Source organism: Trachurus trachurus, assembly GCF_905171665.1.
Source record: "Trachurus trachurus genome assembly, chromosome: 15".
In the NCBI taxonomy this organism is placed as follows: Eukaryota; Metazoa; Chordata; class Actinopteri; order Carangiformes; family Carangidae; genus Trachurus; species Trachurus trachurus.
Genome location: NC_139906.1, coordinates 30018391 through 30042616, shown reverse-complemented (window position 1 = coordinate 30042616; position 24226 = coordinate 30018391). Strand labels below are relative to the sequence as shown.

Genomic DNA, 24226 nt, shown 5'->3' with positions numbered 1-24226 from the left:
AGTCTGAGCTCTGTTCAAGCGTTACCACCACCAACTATGACTGGTCAAGGGTTGCACCCCTCTCCCCCTATGCAAACATCTGCATTTTTATTCATTTCTATTTTATTTTATAATTAACCTCTCTCTCTGTTTTGCTGGTGCTTTGCAGTTTCACTCACATTATTGCCACCCCACTCAAAAGCAGTGAATAGTTGCTGCAAAAGCCTGCAGCAAACAGTCCGAGGGTAGATTCTCTGAGATGCCATAAAGCAGAGGGACGAGTTGTGGGTTCTATCAGAGAGTGCAGCTTATTATCTAGTCAAGGTTTGTGCAGGTGGCAGAATGCAATGTGGAAAGGATTCCTTCAATGCAACTTTCTAAATAAAATACCATACACTAAATGACTGCACTTATTATCCAACAGAATGGAAGCGAGTACCACTCGTGTCAAATACAGTGCATTGTGCTTGTTCCTTCTTAGATAATGGCTGAGAGGCTTGAGAGATGTATGCATTTGCTAACTGAGAAGTGAGTGTTTCACTGAAATGACACTTTTGTCAGAGGCTTTCCTGCAGACTGAGGCAGCTATAGGCTCTGACGCTCAGCCCTGAGAGGTGGAATTTTGAGTGTTGGTCTTAAAAAAGCTGAGAAAGAAAAATTAATAGGAAAAACAAGATAAATGATTTTTTTTTTCTTTAAATATAAAAGGCAGAGAAAGTGTGAAATAGAGGTGAAGCTAAATGCAGCAAAGAAAGTGGAATGGAATGGAACACCAGAGAGGTGAACATGGAGAGGGAATTGAACTTGTTTTTGTTTTTTTTATATAATACAATAATAAATACTGATGCTGGTATCACTGATATACACAGATAGTGCCCCTTATAGCTCCATTCAGCTAGAAATTATGCATTTTTTCAAATTATTTGTGATTGATGTGATTAAGTAAATGTATATACACACCATTTGGAGGGCACTATTTGTCAATCATCATTTATGTACATACATGACCTCGAACACTCAAATCAAAAGTACATCTGTGCAAGAATATCTGCGTTGTCCGGTGGATGTATTCTTTGTAGAGTGTGGCCATTGTGGAGGAATTGGACCCCAGTGCAGACACAGATTCGAAGAACAGGTAGAATGAAGAATTAATTAATTAACTTTCAGGAACACAAAAGAACACAAAGGCAGCACAGCAAAACACTGAGGTAAAAATAAACAAAGAAGAAATGAGACACAGGTGGAGCAATCACACACAGGTGACACACATGAGGTAATGACAGGAGGGCGAACACAGCACAGGAATTAAAAAAGAAAACAGGACATAAACAGGGAACAAGAGACAAACCCTAGAGTGCCCAGCCACTTAAGAAAACACATGCGAACAGAGAAAAACACCAGCATCAATCTCATGACACATTTGCTGCAAAGAAGTCACAACAAACACATAAACTGCGAGGAGCACAGATGACGTTTTTTTCCAAGGGACGTTAAAAAGTGATGAGCTAGGATTGAACACAGTTGTTCAATGTTCTGTGACTTTAAAAAATCAAACATTGAATATTAAGTGTTGCTGTAAGATGTTTTATAATACATCCATGCAAGTGCATCTTAGATCAATAAGCCAGACTGACAACATGACTTCCATGCAAGTGCAATTAATTCAGGCTCCTTCAAACTGTATGTACACTATGTACATACTATTTGAATGTTATAGCTATATTTTGTATAAAACTGAATACCTTCTGTTCTTGTCTTTGTATTATAGTTCAGGCCCATATGTTTTGTTGCACTTGTCATAGTTTGCTTCGTCATATTTTCCGTTTTAACTCTTGTACTTAATAGAAGTTGACTGGGTTCTGCTCTTGGCAGCAGCTCTGAAGTTAAATGTCCATAGAAGTCTTTTTTAATGGGAGCGCTTATCAACTTTCTCTATTAGTGTTGCATAATGTCCCTCAGCTCTTGTACTGTAGGCCCATACTCAGCACACTGCGGGGCCTCATGGGATTTTATGCTTTTTTGTTCCTCATTTTCCACCAATTATATCCTGGACACGAATCTAGACGCAGACAGAAAGACCCCCAGAAACACACAACAACACTTATTTGTCTTTGTCTGACTGAAGGAATAATAGAAAATAAAACAAATAAATAACACCTTCTTTTTGTGTGTGTTTTTAAGGTTTCACTGATTGCACAATTAGTCAAAAGGGTAACTGGTAAAAGCTCCAAGGATTCATGCACTAATGATTTTCTGTTTTCAACTTTACAGAAAAGGCATCAACAGATGAGCATTAACTGGCATTCCTCAATCATTTAAAAAGTTAAATTCAGAATTTACATTTTAAAGAGATTTTTAGGAGACCTTGTCATGTCAGGCCGGACAATCAATGATTCCCCCCTGGCACTAACAGTTAATCAATACCATCGATCGGCCAAGTAGGAAGACTTCAGGAGTTCATTCGCTTGCGTACATTTCTGGTTGTGGCCTGGCAGGATACTGTCCATACTTGATGAGGCTTTGGCATCACAAGGCCACTGCCTAATAATTTCCTTATTCGAAATGAAATATTAAGAAGTAATTAGCCACAGGCTTCAATTTCCTTTTATCATTTATATTTTCAAGAGGCTTAAAATAAAAATGCGCTAAACATAACTGGCAGTTAAGATTAAACAGTCACATCGCATGAACGGGATAAACGTCTGGATTTCTCATACGGCAACTTAGATGTGGAAATCTCAGCTTGAACTCAAGTTTTATAGTTTTATAGTTGGTGCACTTTAACATTTGTATTGTAGACATTTGCAGCATTGTAGCAAATTAACATAATATATCAATTATATCTCAGGGCAGGCATTGTGATGTAAAGGTTATGCCACTGAAGGACCGCTGTATCTCAAGGATTATTAAACACATACCTGATGGGAGAAGTTAAACGAACAATGGCAAGTGTAATCAGTTAGATCAGCATTGTCCAGGTGTGCCAGGGTTCCTGATGAGCCCAGGTGCTGCCACACTAACGACGACCTTCACCCACCTCAGTGTCTGCAAGGAAAGTTGCTTTACCATCCGAGTAACAGACTAACTGTCTCTTAACGTGGGGCTAATCAAATGTCCTTCTATGGTTTCTTGGTAGGTTTATGGAGATGTATTCTCATTGGATGGAGATATGTTTTTCTATAGTTTAAAGGTGTTAGCTACAAGTTTAATTCCTAAGTGTTGCACTCACACTCGCTCTCGCTCCAACCTTCAATGGGCTCTATGCACAGCTCCACTACTTCCTGTACTTAATGCTGCTCCTTTGTTTCCTGTCTTACATTATTGGACAACCTGATTAATCCAGGTGTGTCTGAGTAGTCACAATGCTCAAACACACCTGAATTAATCAGTTTGTCCAATAATGTAAGACAGGAAACAAAGGAGCAGCATTAAGTTCAGGAAGTAGTGGAGCTGTGCATAGAGCCCATTGTACTGGTTGCTAGGTACGCCTATAGGGAGCGGCTAGTAGCTAAAGCTAAGCTAACGGTAACCGTATTTAACAAGCAGCAGCTCCAGTGTTGACAGTGGACTGGAAACACATCTGAATCATTTCACACTAACTCACCTGCAGACGAACCCGACAAACACGCAATATCACGCCTGCACCGGAAACGTTACAGTAGCGGCTGACCGTTAGCTAGCATTAGCATTAGCACAATTTTCTCCACAGAGCTATCAGGATCTGGCCCCCCTGAGCTCTGTCTCACCTGACATCAACGTACTAATGCTGGTGGCGTAGAGATCGTCGACGTTGCCAATGTAACCAGGATGTAAATATTTATATAATTTGGACCCGTCAAAATTTATAAAACAATATAGGCTACTAGCATATAAATAAATCTGTAAAATTACTTTTATTCTACACCCATCTAGATGTTCTGTGGATGTATTATTTAAAAAAATAATAATAATGAAAAAGTTGGAGCTATAACCTTTAAATAAATGTAGGCTATCCTGTGTGATGCAGAGGAGCACGGTTTTAAACTTATAGAGATCAGGTGCAATGTTAAGTGAATTGGCTAAACTACTGCAAAATTTCTAACTTCCTGTGGTTTATTGAACCACTGACACACACACCTCCCCTTTCACCCCATCTATCCCTCACCCTCTCTCTCCTCCACAGCCAGCTGCAGGGGGTCCAACCCCCCCTGTGTGAGGTAAATATGTCTTTAGTACATGCAGAATACCAAGAGCCCGAAATAACGCGCCACTTGCCAAAATGAGTACAGCCATCATTGTTATTAAAGGTTTTCTTCTGTGCTAAAGACTATTTCAATCTTTAAATGTCAATCTCTGCAGTGAAACTCTAAATGGGCTTTTTGGACACATAAATACAGATGTCAGAGTATCTTGTGTTGCTGTTAAAGTTAATTCAACAGCTACATATGTACAGTAATATGAATTATGCCAAAATAAGTGAGACAACCTTGTGAGACCGGTCTGCCTTTCATCTGCTGGCAGCATGTTGTTGGTGTCAGGGATGTTGGCTGCGATCCAGGGGCACGGCAGGCATCTCGGGTCCACAGACGGCCTCCCAGAAGAGGGCCAATAAATCACAGGCTCTGACCTTTGCTGGCATCAGGGACCTTAGCGCCTCCAAAAGCTGGAGACGAGAGCAAGATTGAGACTTGGAGAAGCTGTGATGAAGTGCAGAAAGCTACACTCCACTCACACACACACAGAGACATACACAAACACACTCATAAACTACCTGGTGTCACTCACCTCTCTCTCTAGCTATCTGTCTCTTTCTGTGTCGACGGTGGGTAATGTCAGGGCCGTATAGGGAAACTCTAGTGTAGAAAACTGGACTGTTTGGATAGAAAGGCAGACTGATTAACTGACTGCCACATCACGCATTACACTTGTTTTTACAGCTGATTATCCACACTTTTACACTTGTATATATACGCTTTTACCATAGCTACAGTATTCTTCATTGACACGCAGATCAGAGCATTCATCAAAATGGACAAAAACACTTACGGCACACACCTGAGGTTAAAATATCTCAGTCCTGAATTAACTGACTTGAAAAATAACAATATTGTCCTTTTTTTTCAAATTAAAATGAAGATTCAGCCTCATTCAGGTCACCACAGCCACATTCCCACTGGTCATAAAATAAAACAAAACAAAACAAAACAAAACCAAGAAAAAACTGCTAAGACCCACTATCAGGCTTTTGTCTACAATGGAAAATAATTAAATGACTCACTATAGATTCTGATCTGTTAAGTTGTGAAAAATTAAATAGATAAAATTAGAAATATGCCAACAAATGAAAGAGGATTGTAAATGGGTGTGACTTGAAGCATTTAACTAATATTACAAGGCTGTACATTTTAACATGGACCTGGGTTGCATTGTATCTTACTTTTGTTCACCTAGAGATTCAGTGTCCATTCATGAATTCATTCCTGCAGCTTGGGAGCTTACAATACTATACTATATATCCTCACTGTCAAAATGCATCTCTACTGAATGCTATCCTGCACATTATTGACTCATTTCGGACACATTGTTAAAAAAACTGTAGTATGAAATGAATTCATCTTTACAGTATGACTCTCCATCTACAGATGATCACTGCCCTCATCTCCCCTCTCTGGTGGTGGTGGGGGGAGGAGGGGGGTTGGGGAGGTTTCCATATGCGAGCCGTCGTGGCCTGGTGGATGCGTACTGTCAGGTGGGTGTGTCGCGCCCAGCATGGAGCCTGGCTGGCCAAGATGGAAGGTGGGCCAGTCGGCCACGCCACGCGGCTGGTGGTCACATTAACCCTTGTCTGTCTGTGTGTAGGAGCGGTGGGGAGAGTGGTTGTTGCTCTGGTGTTCCTACATACGCTCGCTGTCTAAACACTCCCACTCTTCCTCCAGCACACACACATTAGACCTCCTGCGGAGCGGCAGAGTGTAGATATTCATTCTGCCAGTAAAAGAGGGGGAACAACAAAGGGCCCAGGGAATCGGTAAAGGCTGGAGAACGCAAAGTGGACCGGCATGAATATAGAGGCCATTTAAATACACTCTGTATGGTTTGCATGTAAATTGCCTTCCCTATCCTTTTCAAAGTAAGAGCAAGTAAATATGTTTCACAGTGCTGCTGGGAGGGTCCAAGCAGCACTTCCTTTTATGTCTTTTGTTATTGTGGATTGGGACCGCGGTTGAAAATCAATGCATTTGACTGCATTATCTACGTAAGGATAAACAAGAAGAAGTGGAGACGGCAAAGAGGAAATTATACCAAGAAATGACTGATCTCATTATGCTTCCTGATTAGTGCCACGGGGCAAATGCTAAACCTTTTTGGCCGTACACCCCCTCCAAAGTCCAGACCTAGCTGATCCACCCAATGTCTGACACATAAAAAAAAAGAAAAAGGCAAAGGCCTGTCCATGTGGAAGGGGGCACCTGCACCCAGACCTGGGTGGGAAGGTGGAACGTCGCCATGGGAGGGAAGGAGCCAGAGCTTGTGTGGAAGCGTGAGTTCTACCAGTTGGATCTGGTGGACTGACCTCAACACACAAGCCTTGGTTCTGGATCCTTGTCACCCACTCTAGAACATCCTGTGTACACACACATTATAATCTGGAACATTTTTCCAAAAAATGATCATGATCATTGAACAGTGATTAATTAAAATGTGAAAAGACTTGTATTCTAAAGTTTAAACTCTGCAAATCTGTATGAGGACATGACTCACATTTTGGCTTCAGCCTCCATTTGAAGAAATACAGTCTACAGTGGGATGCAAAAGTTTAGGCACCCCTGGTCAACATTTAGTGTCCAGATGCAGATACAGTCAATATTATTATGGGATACTTGTTTCTTAAATGCAGACATACATTGACACAGGTACACATGTGCAAGCTGATGGACATTTTCATTATGTTCAGATGTCTTCAGACTATATGACTTTAACTAACATGCCAACATGAGTGGGTTGCCTGGAACGCTACAAAGGCGTAAGTTGTGACTTAAAGCTGTAACTTACGGTTTCAAAAGCCTGCCTGGAACGCAGCATTAGCCAAAACGACCGGATCGCTTACTTCTGCTTTAACTTGCCTTTGAATTTCTCTCCATTGAAGTCGAGCATTCTCCAGTTCTTTGTTTGCCCTGTCCCCCTCCTCACTTTGCCCTGCTGTCACTTCTGTACCATTCTAATCTCTGCCGAATAAATCTTTTCTTTATTCAACCTGTTACACCTGGTTGTTGTTATGTAACTTCCCACCTTCCAAACTGAGCCGGGTCGTATACCTTCTTCAGCCATGTTTGGTTTGTTTGCCCCATGTTTTATTCATTCATAATTTCAAATTTAAGGTTCTGAGGCTTTTAATAAGGCTTGTCCTTGTAATTACCCCGGGCAGAGTGACGTGAATGGTTTCTCCTATGACAGCTTGTATTTACAGGAAATTCAATACGACGTGAACGCTACATCACTGTTGGCAGAAGTGTCCATCCGCTGTTCATTAGCTGTAACCACCGTCCCCCTAATCAATGCACACAGTACACGTAGGCTGTGATGGTTTAATAAAGTGAGTGAAGCCCACTATCAGGTCTTTAACAATACAACCCATGTTTCATTAAGGTTATTACACATCTGAATTTCCTTTCACTTACTGAGGTGATGCGGGGAATCCATTCTCCTTGGTTTCATATTCAATTCAGCTTGAGAAAAGTAAGAGAAAAGAAAAAAGGAAGAAAGAAAAAAAATACTTGTGTTAACTATTCCAACTGACCTTTCCTTCACACGCTGCACGGGTCAGATCTGTCAAGATGGCATCTGAGAAAAAAGAAGAGACAGACAGAGAGTGGGAGAGAGAGCGATGGAGAGAGAGAGAAATCAGAAAATGATGTTAATGCCACATGGAGGATTTGGAGCAGTGACTCATGAGTGCCTCCCCAACGACGGTATCAACCAGCTGTCGCCATGGTGCCGACCTTTACCGTGGCCCAGGGTGACCGGCGCTTTAGCGTCAACGTAAACTTGACCCCTGACATTTCCACGGCTCAATGGCACTGCAGGCTCCGTGGGTAAGTAGAGGGAGAAAGGGGGGTGGGAGGGTATAGGGCTGAGGTGGGGGTGGGGGCTTTATAACGAGGCCACTCTGGGAATGATTCCTAACAGAATCTGTGTCAATAATGATTATATAGCAGATACAATTAGTGTTTCTTGTGTTGATGATGGCGTGTGATGTGACTCTACGTGGTTATGAATGAACTTCTCATCATGTTGATGCTAAATGTGGAAGAAAAAACAAAACAACTGGAACGACATCATCCTGACTGTGATGATGTGTTCTGATGGTGTGGTAATGTTGACAACCAAAAAAAATGAGGATGATTTCAATTATTTTGATGATGACGATGAGGACGGAGGTGATTTTTTTATGAGATGATTACAGTGAGGATGGATTTGTTGATTTGACTTTGAAGAAGATGATTTCAATGATTGTGAGGGTGATTGCCATGATGTGCCACGACGCTATGATGATAATGGCTGGCAATAATGTCGGTGATTGTGGTAATGTGGATGAAAATGACCAACGATGGCGATGATGATGGATGATAATGATGATGACGAAAGAAAAACCCGTCTGGCGCAGAAAATGGCAGTGACACTGACGGGCTAAAGGCTAGAGCCGAGGAGACAGGGGAGGCGGAGGAATGAAACCACCATACAAGGCGAGGGAGCCCAGTCAGAAGGGACGCGGGGAAAGAAAGAGAAGAAAATGGAAGTGATAGCAAGCCCAGGGACGGAGATAAAAGCTGTATTACATGAAATTAATGGTGGTCTTCTCAAGCAGTACATGAATCACAGTCTTCCCCTACAGTGAGAGAGAGAGAGAGAGAGAGAGGGAGCAATACAGAGGCAGACAAAGAAGACCAGAGCTGCCAGCTCAGTAACTACAACTTCAAAGGTCTCTCCATTTAACGAAACCGCATAACACCTCGTACAAAGTGACGGAAGAAGAGAAGCAGGAGGGAAAGAGGAATGTAAGGATGAGAGAGAAACCATAACGAAGGAAGGAGAGAGTAAGTGGATGAGGAAGGTTTGGTCACACCAGCATTTATAATGATGGAATTATCTGCCATATAGAAATTGAATTTTTGCGATTACTGAATTTTGCCTGTGTCTGAGTCAGTGGTAGGTTTTTTTCAATAGTGTGGTGTCAGCAGTTCTGTATGCAGAGGTCAAATCAGAAGAACTTTAATAGGCAGATGTGTCTTTACTATAATAAGCACATACAGGATCTGCTGTATATCTGGACCTGAAGGCCCTCAAGGCCCACACAGAGTTGGGTGTACTGTGAGTGACGCAGACTCTGCGTGGATGGGCATGTCCACGCAATGCTCAATTTTTTACAATTTTTGCATGCACCACACAGTCGGTTCCAGAGTATCTGGTGGGGTGCCCAGGCCCGGGGGGGGGGGGCAAAAAGTAACAAAAATGAAGGCTAAACTGAGGTGGTGGTCTATGGCCTAAAAAGACCTGGGACTGGGCTCCCTAGCCCCACCCTTCGGTGAAGATGGTCCAGGCTCAATCAGTTAATGTTATTATTGTTATTGATTGCATAATTTAATGTTTTTTCCTAAACCTAAGCAAGTAGTTTTAGTGCCTAACCTACCAAAGCCAGTCTGGCAAGCCCCACCGTCTTCTCCACAGTCTGCATGTTTATCATCGTACCCAAGAAAACTCTTGTATGCATGCTGATGATGGAGGGGACGTTCAAGACTCAGCACAGCAAAGTGAAAATCCTTTGTGGGCAACATTTTCATTTAATCATTTCAGTTCAGTCTCTGTGGTCTCCAACAGACCAGACTTTTTTGTGAACCGCATCTTCTGAAGAACTCTGGCCTGCGAGTAGTGACGCAGCTATTGTCTAACTTGCTCTTCACTGGCTCTAATAGAAGCCAGAAGTACGTGTTTTACTGTCCTCCGCTGATTTCTCAGCCAACTCAGCAGAGAACACTTCAGTGTTTTGACACAGTGAAGTGATCAGAAGAGGGTTACATCACATACTAGTTGCTGTTAAAAACATTACACTAATGTAGATACAGTACATTGGAAAACCTACATGTGCTTCCACACTACATGTCTCCACTCTAAATCTCCCCACAAAGCTGTGCCAGGTCATAAAGACAAAGTGTTTTCTCTCCTCTACACTTTCCCTTGTTCTCCACTCTGTTCAGGTCTGTTCTTCTGTGAATAAATCTCTGTAATTTGAAGGTGACAAGGAGGAGATTTATGAAAGTGTAAGTGCCTGTTTCTGGTGGAATTTATAGTGCAGAGCAAGGGATATGCAGATGAGAGTGCAAAGGGTGTTGCAGGTACAGGCAGATGTGTTTTCATGTGCAGTATGTGTGTGGTATGACAAAGGGAACTACAACACTTAATCTTTCATGTATTATTATACATGGCCTGGTAGAGGCCGAGCAGCAGCAGCAGCAGCAGCAGCAGTGTCGAGGTTAGAGAAGACGCCTTGTGTGAGCTGCTTTGACATCCTTGCGCAGTCCCAGACAGTCAGGCTGCAGGCAGTAAATAACAAATGGTGTTTGAAGAGACCTCCAGCAAAGAGCTGCTCAGAAAGTGACCACCTACACTCACACTGCAAAACAAAACCTCAGTGAACACAAAGCCTGTTTTAAATCAGACAGTCCTGCCTATGGTGTAAATTCAGAATGTAACAATGCAACAGGGCCGAGACAGGAGGTGCCTTCATTTTACACTGGATTTATTTGTTGATTTATTCTGGTGAATCTCATTTTCAAGACAGAACTGCATGTATTTAAAAAAAAATCATGCACAATTATCAAAAAGTTCAAAATCTTGTATCTGAAACTTATTAGAGACGATCCATTTTTAAGTGTTCTGTGGTTTATTCCATCATTTGCCAAGGGCATTCAACCCAAATGTAGCTTTTCCAATTCACAAATTAGGCCGCGTTCAGACTGCAGGCAAATCTGATTCAAATCTGATTCCTTCTCATATCCGATTTTTAGGGCCGACTGTCCACACTGTTTTTAGCAAGTGTCCAAATCGCATTTGGCTCTGTTCAGACTGGGCCACATTATTGACCGATATGACAGGTTGCTGTAGCAACGACGTCAGAGCGTAGGCTACGCCGTACAGTATGTGACAGGCGATGCCTCCCGGACGCGGCGGCTACTCTCGCTGCAGCACGGTGATCTGCCTGGTGCTGCAGCCGCACGACCCCGCTAGTTTCAACCTCAGCCCGCCTGGTGTGTGTGTGTGTGTGTGTACGTGTACGTGTACCAGAGGCTGGTGTGCATGGGTGTGCATGTGTAGCCACAGAGATGGGAAACTCCAGCACCCCAGAGCTGGGAAAAAGTAACAAGAAGGAAATGGATATTTAACTGGAGCTCACGGGACCATACGGGACCTGTAACACAGTGACAGCGCCGCGGAGAGTGACGTCACGGACAGTCAAAACCGATCTGAGTGTTTGGAGCTGTTCAGACTGAGATCTGAAACTACCTCCTGGAGGTGGTTTCGATCCGTTTTGCAAAAATCGGATTTCATGTGATTTGGGACTGTTCAGACTTAAAAAGAGCTATCCGGTTCCAATCTGGATGGGCTAAAATTTGGATTTTGGCTGTCAGTCTGAACGCGGCCTTATAGCCACATGAAGTGTTAGCCAATTATGTGACTTGTGAGTTTGGTGTGCATGCGCACCGGCTGATCTGACCAACAGTGATGTAATATGAAATGGTAATTTCTAGTTTTCAAGGGTTTTGGAAATGAATCAGCACTGATGCATGTCACGCCTAGTGAGGACCAACCAGCCCTCTTGAGTACAGCAGGTTGCAGTGATGGCCGCCATAAACCTCACCAGTTCTAAAACCCAGGACAGAATGGTTCACTGAATCCAGAGGTTTGAGGATGGAGAGAACTCCATTCCTATATCACAGCACTGCACTCTAAGACTGACAGCAACACTGCTTCAGTGTGTTCCATTATAGTATGATGTAACAATATCTACCATGGCTAGTACTTTTTGTAGTTTTGAACTGCTCTGGGCTATACTTGCTCTCGGTTCATGCGCTGATTAGGATGTTAGGATGAGAATGAATGTCTGTACTGTAATGGTGTGTAATTGTAACCTCCCGTCACATCTCAGTTGTAAAAAAAAAAGAAAGTCATAAAGTGAAACAAATTAGACCACAGACCTCCATGTCATCAGAAATTGAATTTTGTAAGATTCTGTGCTCATAGGGCCCGATTTACTAAGATCCCAGATAAGGTGCGCTTAATTGCATGTCCGTGGTAAATTTGTGCGTGTTTGGCTAGCGCACGCAAAACAGGTGATTTTGTAAGAGTAAAGGACAGGACGGGCAAACTGCAGTATTTAATTAAGTTTTTGTGCATGGTAATGGTTTCCAACATGGAGAGTGGACAGAGCTGGATGGCCACAAACGCAGAATGAAATTTGATCCAATGGATTAATAGAGAGCTCAGGTGGGACAAAACGCTCTGACCATGAGGACGTGTGGACATCCGGCATCCGTAATGGCGCTTGAAGGACTTTTAACACACCTGAAAAACTGCTGCAGTTCGCTGGAATGACCCAAATGCAGATAATAGAAGAACTTTTGCCCCGGCAGGTGTTAAATAAATAACTGCAGTCATTTGTGCGCAAAGCTGTGCCAGTTAAGACTTCCTTTTCCAACGTGCTAAATAAAAAAACTGCCACCGCAATCTGTTTCAGGTTTGGTAAATCACATTGCGTGCAATTGCGTACGCCCATATTTGCATTTTCATCAGGGCAAACGCTCTAAATAAATAGTGCGTGCTATTTTGCCCATTTGAGAGACGCAATTCTCGGTGCACACGGTTAGTAGATCAGCTTTTGCGCGTGCAGTCAAGTTTGCACAAGTTTTTACACACACAAACCTTTAGTAAATCTGGCCCTACAGAAAGTGGTGGACCAAAATAGTCGTAAGTTATGTTACTTATTGATGGAAATATTGTAATAGTGATTGTATATATATTTGTATTATACATGAACAGTCTTAGATCACAGCAACGGTTAAGTATAGCATCCAGTGTTAAAGCAGAAGTAAGCGATCAGGTCATTTTGGCTAACTTCCTGTCAGCCGATGGAGTTAGCAGTCCCCGCCCTCGTCCCTACGTCACCACATTCACGCGCATCCCTTGGCTGCACACACAGAGTGGACTGCCCCTTTATGCCGTTCTCTCTCCTCATTGGATAAAGGTTGTAGGATACAAGGAACGTTTTCTCCTGGGCTTACAGCAGAGCAGAGTGACTGACAGACCCGTGTTTCAGACCAAACACTCTATGTAAGTGATTGCCGTCGGAAGATAGAACTATTTAAGACTTATATTAACACAAACATTCCGCTTACTTCTGCTTTAACATACAGGATGGGAGGTCATACTAAATGTTTCACAAAGAACTCATATGAATGTGACTGAGCAGACTGTAAAAATCAAACCATTCCCCTCAGTGGACTGTAGACTGAGTTATGCTCTATGCCTCATCTGTCCTCAGTATAGTCAAATTTATATCATCACGGGTTTGACCAGTGATTATACATGAACATATCTTTTTGAAAAAAAAAAAAAAAAACATTTTCCCAGAAGGCCTCTGAACAGCATTTCTCTGTTTGATTCTGTGAAAAGTGACCTGCAGGACTATGGACCTAGGGCGATGTTGGGTTCATGCTGGGCATTCAGAGGAAACCTTGTGACTCTCACTGGTCCAAACACATGACTGTGGCTTATCGTTCATTGACAGATTAATTGTCACTGGAGCTGGATATGAAGGAGATATAGATTAATCTCTGAATAATCTAGGCCAGGGCATAGAAAAAACAAAGCAGCCAAACTTTGGAACAGGAAATTGCAGTGGTGGTGACAGGGTTGTTGACTCACCACCAGGGATTTTTGAGCTGCAACCTTTTCTGAGAATCAAAAACACCACAAAGTTTTTTTCTTCTTCTTTTTTTACTCGTCTTTGGAGGGTGGATGTAGGTATACACCAGGCCTGAAAGAAGTGATAGAGTATTCTATAAGCCAGAGCTCCCCAACCCCCCTGGCTGCAAGAAAAGGAGCTGAAATAGGGAATGGCAGAAATGAATTTGCAACGTCACAAGAGACATCGCAACAAATAAATGCTATACTGCCCCTTTGTATCTGATACATTTCCTATATCCCCATAAAAGATAGGTTCATTTAGTAATATGTTACCTCTGTTGGAGGTTTCAGTTAACTTAGTGTAACTACAAAAAAGCCTGTGTGAAAATAAAAACTTGAACTACTTTCTGGCATGTATTCCTGCTGTTAGCTATGTAGCTTAGTTAAAGGGATAATCCCTTTAAATTACAAATTCTGTGGCACTAGTTTTCATGCGTCTTTGGTGAAGCCCATAGAATTGATCAGTGAGACGACACATGAGGTGACACAGATGTTGATGCTGTGGCCTTTAAATGAAAGAAACCAGACATTTGCCACACTGACTTATTAATGTACTTTGACTGCCATAAAAAAAGTTCATATATGGTAGAGCTGGAAGCTTCTCGATTGACAGACGGGGCCTTACAAAAAAATAGAATTAATGAGTAAATTGCAAACACAGATGTGTTTTGTGGCCGCAGGCGTGCTGGTGTTGATGTACAGAAGGCCACTCCATAAGCCCGGCATTACAGTCAATCATCTGACAAGCTGCACGATAAAATAATAAAATAAACTCAGTGGAGGTTGTGGAGTGTCACACACACACACACCGCACTGTACACAGAGCGGCTCTCAGAGACGTCCTGTTAAGGCCTATCTTTAAACATTATAACCATGCCTTTTATTTGAATCATTAAACACACAAACTTCCAATGTCATTTAAAACTGGCTCTAATCACATTCATCTGTTTAAACAGGGGCACGTAGAGACCGAGTGAGAGGGGATGAAAGACATGCAGAGTGAAAGAGAGACTGTGGTGAGAGGACTAATGAGAGAGTTGGCAGTGTTTACTCAAGCTGTGGAAAGTAGGCACAAGCACAGAGACACAATGATAGAAGGAGTGGGGAGGATGGCTAGCAGCGAGAAGCTGGTACACTGTAAAAAAAATTCCGTAGAATTTACGGTAAAATACTGGCAGCTGTGGTTGCCAGAATTTTACCGTAGAAAATACGGTCACAATGTATTACACATTACGGTATGCTGTTTTGGCAACCGTAAATTTCACAGTAGAGAACTGTTATTTGTTTACGGTAATTTGCTGTAAAAATAACAGTTATAATATAAACCTGTTTACGGTAAATTCTTTTAAAAATAACGGATATACTGTAAACCTAATTACAGTCCATCAGTGAAAAAACACGGTAAAACTGTAAGATATAGTACGGTATTTTATTGCAAAATTCACGGTAAAATACTGGCAGCTGTGGTTGCCAGAATTTCACCGTAAAAAATACGGTACAACACATAATGGAATTACAGTTTGTTGGCGTAGATTTTACAGTCAGAAAATGCAAATGGTAAATTATAAAGGAAATAACCAATTAAAGGACAATTCCAGGCGAATTCAACTCGGGGGTGTATTTTCCTATCATTTTAGGTCTAAAAGAAGGAATCTTAAGATTTTCAGTTTAATCGCTCCTGTTTTGCGGTAGTTGCGTCTGTCCCCGCATCGCCATGGCAGCAATGAATGGGAGTGGATGTAAATTCCGCTGTTTAGGCTGTTTCCAGCCCTCAAAGCCGCAATTTTTTTCCACAGACAGCGTCAGATGGAGACTCAAACATGCACCGAGAAGTTTATTTACTTCAAGCAAGCCGACATGTTTGTAAAACTAGATCTAATTCAAAGTCTCCCAGAGTCTTGCGCGAGCCCGAAGTTGCAGTGCTGGTGTATTCAGGTGCAGTTGGAGCTATCGTTTGTGTCATAAACACAGGAATACCAACTCTTGACTTGCTTCAAGTGTACATTTTTTTCCACAGACAGCGTCAGGTGGCTACTCAAACATACGCCGAGAAGTTTTTTTTACTTGAAGCAAGTAAAGAGTTGATATTCCTGTGTTTATGACACAAACTGTAGCTTTCCTACTGCACCTGAACACACCGAGCACGGCAACTGGGTCTCGCGCGAGACTCCGGGAGACTTTGAATTAGATCTAGTTTTACAAACATGTCGGCTTGCTTGCTTAAATAAACTTCTCGGTGCATGTTTGAGTAGCCATCTGACGCTGTCTGTGGGAAAAATTTGCGGCTTTGAGGGCTGGAAACAGCCTAAACAGCAGAACTTACATCCACTCCCATTCATCGCTGCCGTGGCGATGCGGGGACAGACGCAACTACTGCAAAACGGGAGCGATTAAACTGAAAATCTTCAGATTCCTTCTTTTAGACCTAAAATGATAGGAAAATACACCCCCGAGTTGAATTCGCCTGTAATTGTCCTTTAAGCCCATTGTAAACCAAAGTACAGACTATAATTGATAAACTTTAAGAACCTCTCTTTGCATATACACATTCTCTGTGAAAAACAGAACTTGTCCAGTATACTCACAAGGCAGTGTTGACATCTTGAAAAGACAGTGTGTGTCCATACATATGAAGAAGGATAGTCCACGATAGAAGAAATAAACATAATGAAAAAAGGAGCCACTTGCCCTGTGTTGATCAACACTAATGAGTCACTGAGTCCAGACTTGGCTGAAGAGGGCTCTTAACATATACATGGTGTTCAAGAAACTGGAACTTAAAGCATCCAGCAGTCACCAGTTCTGCTTGAAGACTCATATATTGTCCATTTGGTGTCCACTGTAGACTGGCATGATCCTCTCTGCAGCCAGAAAACAGAAACAAAGCAAAGGTTAGATTGATGCAGTGCCTGAGCATGGTGCCTACAGAGATAAATTCAGCCTTCTGTTGTTAAACTGAGCTCCAATGAGCTATACATAGAATGAAACCAGCACTCTGGAATATAGTTTTGCAGGTCATCAGGAGTATTTCATTTATTTTACTGTGTTAGTGTGAAAGGTAGAAACTGTCACTTTTCAGGACTAAATTATCATCAGTATTTGTTTCACCCTTGTCGAATTGCAGCCAAAATCCTGAATCCTGTCCGTAATACTGATTTTTTTCTACTGTATGTTTGTATGAAGCTGTTGGCACCGTGCATTTGTGGGAGATCGATTGAGTGAAGTTTGAGTTGTGCTTGCATCTACTCATTTGCTACACTGACATAAACCATTGCTTACCTCTAATTAGCCTTGACAAGACTGGTGTTTGAGTCATTGGGTCCAGACTTGACTGAAGACAGGTGGGACAGAGTCTCATACAGACATGGAACAATGTTGAAGAAACATGGAACTTTGGGCAGGTGTTGTCATCATTCCTGCTTGAAAATTCACCAGCAGTCTTCAATCAGGTGTTTACTGTGGACTGGCATGAACCTCTCTGCAACCAGACAAAGAAAGACAACAAAGAAAACATTGTTAATGATAATGATAATTATTATTATATAGCACACTGTTGCAAAGTGCTTCCTGCAGCAACAACAACAACAAACAAAACATTAATAAAAGAAGTTGGAACAGAAAAAAAAAAAAGGTGAATGAAGAGTAGGTTTAAAAAATCTAATAGAAAGGCCAACCAATAAATATGATTTCAGGGGGCGCTTAAAACAGTTAACAGATTTAGCAGATCTAATAGATTGAGAGAGATTGAGGGAGAAACTGTGGAGGCTACAGCTGAAAACACACAATCCTTTGGATTTGACATTAAATCAGTGATTTTGATGTTTTTTTATAAGGATAGTTCCGAGGATTTATCCTTAAGGAACTCCAGATAATAGGGTAGTAGACTGTAGACATAAATGGGAGACATAATTATTGATGTGGCCATGTAAATATTTGACAGGTATGAAGAAACAAAAACATTTAGGCTAATGGCAGCACCAGTTCAGAAGCCTATCAATTTAAATGTACTCACTGAAGCTGAGTGTTGATAACGCTGAAGATGTAGCCTACTGGCCATGCCACATTCCTGCAAAGTAGGCTGCCTTGCATTCTCCAGCTGCACCATGCTGAGGAGAAGGAAAAATGATTTTGTAGTGTTAAAAATGTGTACAACTAAGGATGGGATGGTTCTGTACAAATATATATGTTGAACACAAAATGAACTCATGTAACACTTCAGTAATAATGATAATGGATAGAAGTAGCTACATGGATATCTGAACAAGGCAGTTTTAGGCCGGTGTATTTTCCCTCTTCCACACAAACACAGTAACACATAACTTTACCTTAACAGTAATGACGTTGGCCTCCCTTAGGAACTTCTGCACCTCCATGAGAGCAAGGCTCCTCTTCAGACCGTCTATCTCCATGTGCTAACGTTAGCTTCCACATACTTTACTCTGATTAGAAAACACAAAAACTCTGGTTACTCTCAGGTCCTGTCTCTCACGCTACAGTCTCATGCTATAGTAGTCAGCGTTATTAGCTTAACGATCCACCGTTAGCGTTAGCATAACGACCGTTTAGCGTTATTAGCATAACAATAGGCCGTTAGCTGTATTAGCATAACGGTCGTTAGCGTTAGCCTAGCCATCGTTAGCGTTAGCCTAGCTCATGTGCTAAACGGCCAAAGTAACACAAACCATGCTCATTTTTAAATACTTACAGTTGATCTGTAGCTTTTCCACGGACAGTTGGTATCGATCCAACCTGAGAAAGTCCAGTCCGATCCACCGACACTCGTTGCTGAAGCAGTCAGACTTTTTTGCAGACTGAAGCTGGGGCATTTCCATCAAAAATAAAATTAATCCACTTTACTTATGTCGTCTTTGGCTGACAACAGAGCAGCTTGGTTGTAACCAGGTTGTAACGGCGCTCCGGCCAAAAATAACGGATCTTGGTGGCGCGCAGCAAACCAACCGTTGACCCAACAAATGGGTTACTATGGTTACTGCTGGGTCACCTGTGGGTCACCCAAGCCAGAGCTGACTCAAGCTTCTTCTTTTTTTTCCTTTTTTTTTTTTTTTTTTTTTTTTTTTTACTGTGTGTAGGTATGTTATGGAGACTACATGTTTGTACAATAGAGATGTTTGTATTTTAAAAAATATATATTTATGTCTAAACTCCATGTTTGCACATTTATTCTGAAATATATGTTACATATAGGCTATTACATGTTATTTTGACTTAGTATCTTAATCTTATCTTAATTCTGTTTTGACAACATGTAGTTTTTCTATTGCATTAAGTGCTTCACATCGACCCGAACAATGCCCACGTGACCACAGCCTGTCCTGATACCATACTTTTTAACATTCTACTTTCTATAGAAATGATGGTATGATTTAATGGTTGTGTACCGTAAATTTAAACGTAAACACCAGCAAAATCTGTAATTCAGACAGAATGATACCGTCAATTTTACGGTAATTACACGCTTGTGACATTATGGTATTTTACCGTGAATTTTGCGAACTTTTTACAACATTCACAGTAAAATTCCATATTTTCTACTTAGTAAGACCGTAAAATTTAAAGTTATTTACTGTATCTTGATTTACGGTAATTCAGTGTATTTACTACAGTGATATACTATTTTTGATTTTACGGTATTTTACTGTTGCTATTTGACAGTTTTTTACCGTAATTTCTACGGACATTTCTTACAGTGTACCTTTAAATAAATACTGTCGATTCTCCAATAAAAGCTCAGTTTAATTCAACTGTACAGACAGCCAGGTCTTCATCTGAAACATATTTATTCATATTTTAGTGACTCCTCTGATCTGCTGCTGTTTAATTTGCTGTGTGCACTGTAAATTACTTTATTTACTCCATGTTTACCATGTTAACCTTGATAATTCAGAGTGACACACTGTGATAAAGACAAGTTCCACTCATAACACATTCATCAGTTGGAGAGAACTGCACTGTATAAAAAGTTTTATTTTTAAAAAAGGTAAATACTGGCATTATACAATTGGATCTGTCCAAAATGTAAGGATTCATAGACTGATGCTATATAAATTAAGACTTTAGATGTACTGACATCAGCCAGGTTTCTGTAGAGCAAAGAGGTGAGGTGTGTGGAGCCAAGACCTGTCACTCAAAGTAACACACATTCACTTAAGCATCATAAAATGTAAATGGGCAAGTTATAGTAACAGTAAAAAAATCATCTGCCATCAGGACAGGGAACATTAGCTACAGCGAACAAAACTGTTTGATCTGTAAAGCTGCACAAACAGGGAAGTCTTGGAATTGATTTGCTTTTGGAATTAGAGATCTGAATATCTGTTTTCAGGTTGCAATTGTATACTCATATTACATACCTACAGGTGCATCTCAATACATTAGAATATCATGGAAAAGTACATTTCAGTCGTTCAAGTCAAATAGCCACAACCAAGTATTGAGTGGATATACGTAGATGGACATACTTTTCAAAAGGCCATCAAACAGTTTTTTGTGTTTTCTTTTTCAATTGGACTTTTGTAATATTCTATTTTTTGACAAACTAAATATAAGGTAGTCAGTACTAAATGTTAGCTTTAATCATATACAATTAAAATGAATTAGATAAACAAAGACATGACATATTTCATTCTGTGTGTAATGGATCTACATAATGTATTAGTTTCACTTTTTTAACTGAATTACTGTCATATACGGTATAAACTTTTCCATGATATTCAAATTTATTGATATGTGCCTGTATTAGTGGCATCTTTAGTTCAGTATGGCAGCCATGCTAACTAGCTCCTAGCTGTTGCTTATGCAGCTCTGACACTGGCCAGAGCACCGACTCTCAGCTGAGACCCGGCTGATCCATTTCACCAGTCAGCATGGCAATGAGCAGCTCAGTCTCAGTCACAAAGAAACACACTCTCCTCTACTGACAAAGAGCAGGAGGAAGAGGTATAAGAGACGGACATGAGGGCAGACGGATGCTTCTGTGATCTGTTCACTTCCGTCAGCACAACAACACAACCACACTGTGTCATGTTTTTTTTAGATGAGAAAAATGTTTTTTAATCACTAATTCACACTCACTCCCATTCTGTCCTCTTTTGGACTGATGTTGTGATACCTTTAATAAAACCTAAAAGACTTCCTACAAAGTTGTGTCACATTGACACCCTGGCAATTACTCCAAAAGGCACAATGTGACAATTTACTCACTAACTTTTAATGTGAAATATCTGCAAGAAATGTTAAGCTGCAGTGAAAGTCACAACAGCAAAAATAAAGAATGGCAGAGTAGATACCATGGTGAGTGTTACATGAATGTACTGAATACGCTACTGTAGAAAATGAAACAAAACAAAAATCAGAGCTGAAATATACATTTATAATGTATTAGGTTTTTACTATAAGTTAAAAAGTCTCTAGGAGTTATGAGTTCATACTTTGCCATGCAGCTCCTCAGTCTTCCATCTGTGCATGGGGGCATCGCTTTGCAAGTGCAGACTCCATTTTGTGCATTTTGGAGCATTTCTGCACAAGAAAAGTCAGAGAGAGCAGGTTGGGGGCATATTGTAATTACTCGCTGCATTAAAATCCTTCCATGTTACGGCTCACAAGGGGAATGGTGACGTCTGGACGGCCGGTGGTCGGCTCCCTCAGTGGTCATTACTCCATGTGACAGCAAACATACAGAACACAGCTCAGACAGAGGGCAGCATGAAGGAGAACCGAAAGGTCTGTGTGTTTGTGTGATTACTGGCCAAATGCTCCATATCTAAGGACCTGGTAAAGAAAACTCACCTTAGAACAACAAAAGACACACAAACTGTATTTACATTAATATTAGTAATGTAATCCTTACAGATAAATACTTTACAGTAATCTAATTTACAAATAAATGAAACTTAATCATGGATTTTTACTTTATCCTTCTGTAAATTAATGGGAATCTTTTTTTTTCTTTTTTTCTTCCTTTAATCCATCTTTTTCCCTGCGTCCCCTGTGCTCTTCTTTGTCTGGCACTGGCCGTTTGAGGAGAGCTTCTCCCTGACCTTCTGCCGTGGAGAGTGATGACAAGGACGGAACTCACTGACCTTGACATTCAGCATACTAAATGGCTTCCTCCACAGCCAGGCAGCAAACACATAGACAAGACAGGCAGCACCACTGTAGTGGAGGAACTGGTCAATGTGTGTGTGTGTGTGTGTGTGTGTGGCTGAGAGAAAGATGGACAGTGACCGTAGGAAGAGAGGGCCTGTATAGGAAAAGAGTGATGATGCTTCCAAGGGTTTTACTCATGGCATGGGAAAAGTCTGAATGTCCAAAGAGTCCAGAGTTACCAGACAATGCATTCAGAGTTGAAATACTGTGTTGCCAGATTTTTATTCAGCATCACAAAGAAGAAAAAAAAAGTGTTCTTATCTAAGACTGTTAACATAAGGTGGACTGATGACAGAATGATTCTAGTTGGACAGATCCTAGACCGCGGTGACTCATCACAATGTTCAGTAAAGACATGGGAAATCACTCTATCAGTCATCTGTCTTCTTCCTCTCTTTGGACACTTACATGCTTGTCTTCAAGCTGCTCTAACTACAGGAAATCTCGTTTTTGGCTATAATAATAATAGACACATTTGAAAACTGTTGTAGTGCCTTGCCTTGCCCAGTGAGATCATTGCATAGACACAGAAATCTCTTGAAATCGAGCAAAATTAAATTAATTATTCATTTATTAAATTTGATTATATTAAGTCCTGTACTTTTAAACTTAAACACACCATGTACATTAAAAACCTGTATTTGTTTTAAATTCAAACTCCAAATATGACAGAAAATACCAAAAAAAAAAAAAAAATCAACAACTCTGCATGTCTAATTTGAATGATCTAATGGTACAAAAGGAATGACAAAAACCATACAGTACCTCTCACACCTTCAAGTTGTGTTGTTTCTTACATGATTTACATATAGTGTTGTGTGCTACATTACAAATGCAACATGTCTCTTAATGAACATGAAGAGAACCAATCTTTTTAGATATAGTTCTACATCAAAGACAAAATGTTAAAAAAAAACTGAAAAATATAATAATGGAGTAAAAAAAGGAGTGAACACTAATTGTGGTGTAGTTTGACTGAAGTTTAGAAATACTGGATTGTTCCATTGTTCTCTCTTCTTTCAGCTCCACACATAAGTTAACATGTTGACAACTACACAACTATATGACTGGTGTAAGTCTTTGTGTGTGTGTGTGTGTGTGTGTGTGTGTGTGTGTGTGTGTGTATTTTGCTTTTTGGGCTTTGGTGTGTGTAGGTTAATATGATACAATAATGACAACTGTATGAGAGGTTAATGTAATAAACCCCCCCTCAAAGAGCCGTTGGTCTTTGGTTCAGGCTGCATTTGTAAATGAGAATGTGTTCTTAATTGCTTGCCTGGGTAAATAAAGGTTAAATTAAATAAAAAATAAAAATAATACCAGTGACACATGAATGTCGTTAGTGGTGACAATTACAGTCGCATCTACAGCACGATGATATGAAATCACAATCATAACAATTATAACAATAATCATTATTTGAGTTGCACATTACATTATATGACAATATAACCAGACGTAATTGAACAGGTTGCATAATTAACCACTTTAACCATAGGGCAATGTTACAGTATCTTTGAAAAGAGTGAAGAATGTGGCAGCATGAAGCAAAAGCACTCTGAACCTGCAGGAGATGGAAATTCAGTAACACATTCAACACAGATGAACAGTGTGTCTCTTGAATGTGTCCATGTCGCTGATCCATCTGGAAACTCACAAAGCTGGAACCAACCAGTGACTCGTCTCCAATCCCACTACATGTGCAGTCCTTCCACTCTTAATCTCATCAGTCATGCTCATTCTGTTTGCTGTATTTTAATACACCAGTTTAACGGAAGATTTAAGTATTTTTGGCCACGCATGCCTTAAAGGGATAGTTCAACATTTTGGCAAATTGGCCCATTGCCATAATCCCTACAGTATAGTCATAGCAGTACGTTTGTTACCTTTAATTGTCGGTGTAAGCTATTTTTAGAACAGCCGAGCAGAGCCGCAAGCTACTCAGAGCTACGCTACGGAGGCTAATGGGATTTCTTGGTTTCCCTCATCAAACCCATCAAATACACAATCCAACAACTCCAAAACGCTCTGGTGGACAAGTTGTGACCTGCACATTCACCATGCTATGAGATAATAACAGAAC

The 24226-nt window shown here is 40.8% G+C and overlaps 1 long non-coding RNA gene across 1 annotated transcript; it reads right to left on the bottom strand.

Annotated features, from left to right (window-relative positions):
- Window positions 1–16463: 16463 nt before the first annotated feature.
- On the bottom strand, window positions 16464–18019 carry LOC310998206. The gene is made up of 3 exons (XR_014595985.1): window positions 17990–18019; window positions 17257–17455; window positions 16464–16838 (listed from the first exon to the last, which is right to left on the bottom strand). It is a non-coding gene; the product is annotated as an uncharacterized lncRNA (long non-coding RNA).
- Window positions 18020–24226: the final 6207 nt, after the last annotated feature.